Source organism: Hydra viridissima, unplaced genomic scaffold (assembly GCF_058129835.1).
Source record: "Hydra viridissima isolate aposymbiotic clone 2 unplaced genomic scaffold, HvirCarnegie_v1 scaffold_6, whole genome shotgun sequence".
NCBI lineage: Eukaryota > Metazoa > Cnidaria > Hydrozoa > Anthoathecata > Hydridae > Hydra > Hydra viridissima.
In genome coordinates, this window is record NW_028324305.1 from 10,970,188 (window position 1) to 10,975,797 (window position 5,610).

General features: G+C 33.0%; 1 long non-coding RNA gene across 5 annotated transcripts in view; it reads left to right on the plus strand.

Moving 5' to 3' along the window:
• Positions 1–5,303: 5,303 nt before the first annotated feature.
• Positions 5,304–5,610, plus strand: part of LOC149886994 (uncharacterized) — a 4,558-nt gene continuing 4,251 nt past the window's right edge. The window contains exon 1 of one of the 5 annotated variants that reach the window (XR_016453595.1): positions 5,304–5,340. This is a non-coding gene — a long non-coding RNA (uncharacterized LOC149886994). Of the gene's footprint in view, positions 5,356–5,391; positions 5,429–5,610 lie in introns of those variants that run through there. The other 4 variants (XR_016453585.1, XR_016453584.1, XR_016453594.1 and 1 more) reach the window with 4 other exon arrangements.

The following is a 5,610-nucleotide window of genomic DNA, read 5'->3' on the forward strand; positions in this document are numbered from 1 at the left end:
CATTAATCATTTTTAAATTCGCGTAAAATTTAAAAACTTACAAAATCTATCATGTTACAAAATTTATAGCGGTTTACAAAATCTATCATTTATAAAATCTATCATTTTACAAAATCTATCATTTTACAACTCTTCATCAGATTCTACTTCTCCCAAATCCAAATCATCCATAATGCTTTGAAAAGAAGACGCATTTTTAGTGATGGCCACTTCTGGAAGCTTGACTTGAATGGACTCGATCTGCGAGCCGATAAAAACACCTTCAATTCTCAAAGAGGCAATGGCGAAACACCTTTGACGAACCTACTCAAAAGGATTCGTTTTTACAAGCTTTTTATTGGAACTCTTTTTGTAAAACAAAGAAGTAATGTTCTTTTCTTTTGTAAACAACCTTCTGAAAAATCCTGGAGCTCCAGATCCTTTGTGCTTAAAAATGGACAAGTCCTCCGTCATGATTTGTTTCGTTCCTCCTCCTTTTTTCAACAAAGGAGTTATTTTAATGACTTGCTCGCGAAGAAATTTTGATATTTTTTCAGCCACCTCCATAAACTTTTCTTCTTTTGCAGTCATACCCTTTTTCTCGTCAAAAGCAACAAAAGACATGGAATATCCCTTCAGCTCTTTCGTTTCCAAACTGCGGCTTTTAAACCCACCCAGAGAAAACAAAACGGCAGTTCTTAAAACAAAAGGACCTTTTCCAGTCGCATACTCATAATACAACGGAATTTTTTGATACTGAATAGGCTTTGTGGCTGCGTAAATTTCTCCCACCGATAATTTGCTCTCGTCAAAATTTTCAATCGTCACAAAATTCATCTTTTTATATAAGAAATAAAATCTTTTAGATCACATTTTTTCTCGCATAACCCCTCACATATTTTATCCATTTTAAATTCTTCATATCTTTTATTCTGCACTTTAATTTAATTTATTTTTCTGCGAGCATACTCAAACAGGTTCTCCTTCAAAATACTGCTTTTTACAAAATTTATTCTGCCATACTTTATCTTCAATTCAAAAGTGTCATCCTCACGAACAATGGTAAAGTCCAAATCGTTTTCAAAGCTGTAAATTTTATAATGGTACGTTTCACTCTCAGGCGTTTTTTTATAAACTTCTTCGTAATCCTCGGTTTTAAGGTACTCATTAATAAAAGGCTCAGTTAAAACCATCATCTTACTCATTTTTAACGGAAAAGAAAATGATTTATATCACTCGAAAGCAGACTAATCAATTCTTTATTATCCACCCAAGAGTTGAACGAGTCTGGGTACCCCAGCCATTTAACCAGTGGTTTGCTCTTTGTTTTTCGAATGATTTTTTCAATTCTAAATATGTCTTGATTGGTCTTTTGCATTTCCTGCTCGTAAAAAGTGCCTTGAATTTCTTCGCCATTGGCGTCTGTGATTTTATACGTGGGCGGATCCGTGTACTGAACTTTTGACACTGTGAAAACCTCTTCAGTCCATCTCGGCGTATACCCTTTTTCAAAATTAGACTTCTTTTTTGTAATTCTCACTTTGTCACCCATGGAAAATTTTGGTTGTTTTATTTCTGTTTGAGTTTTTCCATACAGGTTCAACCAGACTTTATTTTTGTTATTTTCTTCGCTGGCTTCAACTGGAGTCATTTTTATGGAAGAGTGCTTTGTATTGTCGTAATTTTTCACCATTTCATCTAAAACGTCAATGTATATATTAGTGTTGTTGGCTGAAAAGTATTTAAACATTTTCTCTTTCATCGTTCCGTTCCATCGCTCGACAACGCAACTTTTTTCCTCGTTTTCAGTAGAATACAATTGTACACCCAGCGCTTTCACATGCTTGTTATAAAATTCTTTTCCTTTATCCACCCACATTTTTGAACACTTTCTTTTTTCAAAGATTTTACTCAACGCTTCAGCCACATCAAGACCCGTTTTGCTTTTTAAAAGAAATATCCATCCATACTTTGAAAACACATCAATCACCATGAGCAAATATTTTACAATGTTGTTGAATTTTGAAAACGATTGCATGTCAACCAAATCTGCAGCCCATATCATCGGCGTCATTCACAATCACCCTTCTTCTTTTGAAATGATGAATCACTGGTTTTTGAAGCTCCTCCGCAAGCTGATCCGTCCATTTCAGGTTCGTCGTGGGAATTTCCGTCCATTTCAGGTTCGCCGGCGTAATTAATTTTCTCTCGCTGGCGTTGGGTTGGGTATAGATTTCTTTTGGCGTTGGGTTGGGTATAGAATTCATCTCTTCAAGCATCATTTCATCCGCCACATTCCTGTTTTGTATGTCGTTGAAATATTTATAAGCCAAATCGTGGTGATACGCTGCATTGTCCACTCTGTCCAACGGCTTGCTCCACTCCTGATATATGTCCGTAGAAGACAGCCTTTTGTCCAAATTTGTACCAGAACCTGCAAAGTTCATGCCAGGAATATGCATTTTTCCTGGAAGTTTTGCCACGGAAGCTTAATTTTGCTTGACAGTTTATTCAGCGATTCCACCAAGTTTCCCCCTTTTGTCGCAAAAACAAACTTGCATTTTGTCGTTCCACAAGCATCGCAAGTCCCTTTCAACATATTTCTATTGTTTTTAGACTATTCTATTGTTTTTAGAGACTTCGTCTTTCAAGTGGATCGTCTCCGTTTTTCTTTTGCATTTAACGCAGTACATTTTACATATATAAAAAAATTTTTTAAATAAAAATAGAAGTCATTGATTTGTCATGGAACATCGGTAAATGCAAAAGAAACAACAACAAGCTTTTACCGAAAAGTATAAGAGGAATCATCGTTGGAAAGTCATACGTATAAAAAATGTCTGGATTTTATTTCATTGTAAAATCGAATAAAGAAGCTCCAACGGTAGAAAGCAGCGTCATCAGAACCTACTTTGACATGCCTATCGAGTTAGGCTTTGACAAAAAGTATGAAATGGCCTTAGTGGGGCTAGAGACGTATCACAGCTACACCAACATCAACTCTAAAAATAACGTTTTCAGGTATAGCCCCAACGCTGGCTCAAACAGTTACACCATTTACATTGAAGAAGGGGCTTACGAAATAAATGATATCAACGATTACCTGCAAAAAGAAATGAAAAAGCAAGTCGGAAATTTGTACAGATCAGACGGAGTAGTTATTGGAACAAGCGATACTACTTCAAGGTCTACTTTAACCTTTGGAAAGCCTGGAGCGACCACGAAATATTGGGTGGATTTTAACGTCAATAACAGCTTAGCAACACTTCTTGGATTTGACAAAAAAGAATACACCTACGTCGAGAAAAAAGAAGATCCAACCATTCCTGATAAAGTCACAACTGTTATCGACTACTACGATTCTGAAAGCATTGTAAGAATTGAAGAATTGGGAGTCATCAGAGTGACCAACGACATTATCGCCTCGTTTTATTCAGACGGAAAAACTACAAACGACATTTACTCTTTTTATCCAGAAGCTCCTCGAGGATACAAAATCACCGAAAAGCCTTTCCACTTAATCTACTTGCCCATCGTGGTAAACAAAATTTCAAGAATGGAAACGCAAATTGTTGATCAATATGGACATTTAATCGATTTTAGAGGCGAAGACATCATCGTCAGATTTCACAACAGAGAACGAATATCCTCCGTTCTGCAAGACCTTTTCACAAGCAGGAATGGACATTTTAAATTCTGAACCATAAGAATAATAATCAAGAAAAACCACGCTTTGAACATCCTTAGTCACCACCTTAATACTATACTCAAAATTTTCTAAAGATTTTACATCAATTATCAAACTTCCCGGATTAATAATCGAAAGCGTCACCATGCTGTCACTTTTCATCGTTTTAAACGCCTTGCCGATATAACTCTCAATGCCAATATACAATGACTCCTCAAAATTAAACACATACTCCTCAAACTGATCTGTAGAAAGATCCACTTCAAACATCAAATTAATGGTTGTTTTTGCCTTCATATGAATGCCTTTTTTACTAATGTTCAAACTCACCATCTTCATATTTTTAAACAAAAGATCAAACAACGTTAATAATTCGCCTGCATGCTTCGTTCTCGCTGAAAACATTTTTAAAAAATAAGCATTTTTTTATGGCATTACAGATAAAAAGGTAAGTCGACAAAAACGCATATATAAAAGTTAACGAAAAATGAAAATAAGCCATAACCCGCACTTCATAATAAATTGATTAAAAAATAAAGTTTTTTTAAAAATAAAGCTTTTTTAAAAAATATAACTCATGCAAAAAATTAACGCGCTTAAGTATGGAAAAGTATCAATGAGCCAGAACCCGCATTTCTCTACTACTAATATATAGAAACTTTTGTGACCCCGTCACTTCCGCTCAAATTTGATAAAAGTTATCAAAGCTTTACTTTTACCATTACTTTGATACTACAATACAATACTAATTTTCAATTTTAATTTGAAAATCGTAACCTTTTAAAAACAAGTCTTGAAGTAAATTTTTACAGAAAAGTACATTTACTATCACTTTTACTCTACAATATTAATTTTTAATTTCTTTTTTAGTTTTTAATAGTGCTATTATACATCCTACCTGCTTCTAATATATTTTATTTTTTACTTTCATAGTTATATTTAATGTTAGTCTCGAATGCTTTTTGTAATTTCTTTTTTTTTTTTTTTTGAAATTGCAAAAAACTGTAAATTTAACAGTTTTTAATGAATTTTTGTTTGCGTTTATTTTATTATTTACACAAACTTTCAATACTCCAATAAAAATTCTAAAATTTAAACGTTCGAAAATTAAATTCCTTTGCTTTTAATGTAATTAAACGTAACTAAAAACGTTCACTAACAATAAACAGAATTTATTATTTTTAAAAAATAATAAATTCTGGCTATTTTTTTAAAAATAATGCGTAAACAATCAATGAAGAAAAACAGATATTCCATAATTTTGAAATAACCGGACATTTACAAGTCCGGTATTTATTTTTGTTTTTTTACAGGATAGACAATTGAAATAATGGACTGTCCGGTTCAAAACCGGACACCTGGCAACCCTAGTAGCAATTGCAATTCTAATTACAACATAACTATACGTTTACACAAAAAAGCAACATTTTTTTTAATAGCAAACGTACGTTCCCACCCAGTGGGCACGCGATGTCAATCCGACGTCGGGTTTACGTTGGGTTTTCATCGGCGATGTCAACCGACTTATTACGACGTTGTTATAACGTCGTGAAAACGACGTCAAAACGACGTCATTTTACCAACGTTGTTCTGACATCGTGCGATGTCTTTCGACATAAATACGACGTAAATCGACAATTTTATTTATTAATAAATAAAATTTACATACCACGGTAGGTCACACCATGGTAATTTTATAATATTTTTTTTTAACTGGAAGTTTGAATACCGGAAAATAAACATCTTACTGGAAAAAAAAAAGTTATTTAATAATAATAAAAATTATTATTATTGAAAAAGTGTATTTATCGGGAAGATTTAAATTTAATACATAAGACTTTATTGAGAGCCATTAACAAATAGTCTGCTATATATATATATATATATATATATATATATATATATATATATATATATATATATATATATATATATATATATAT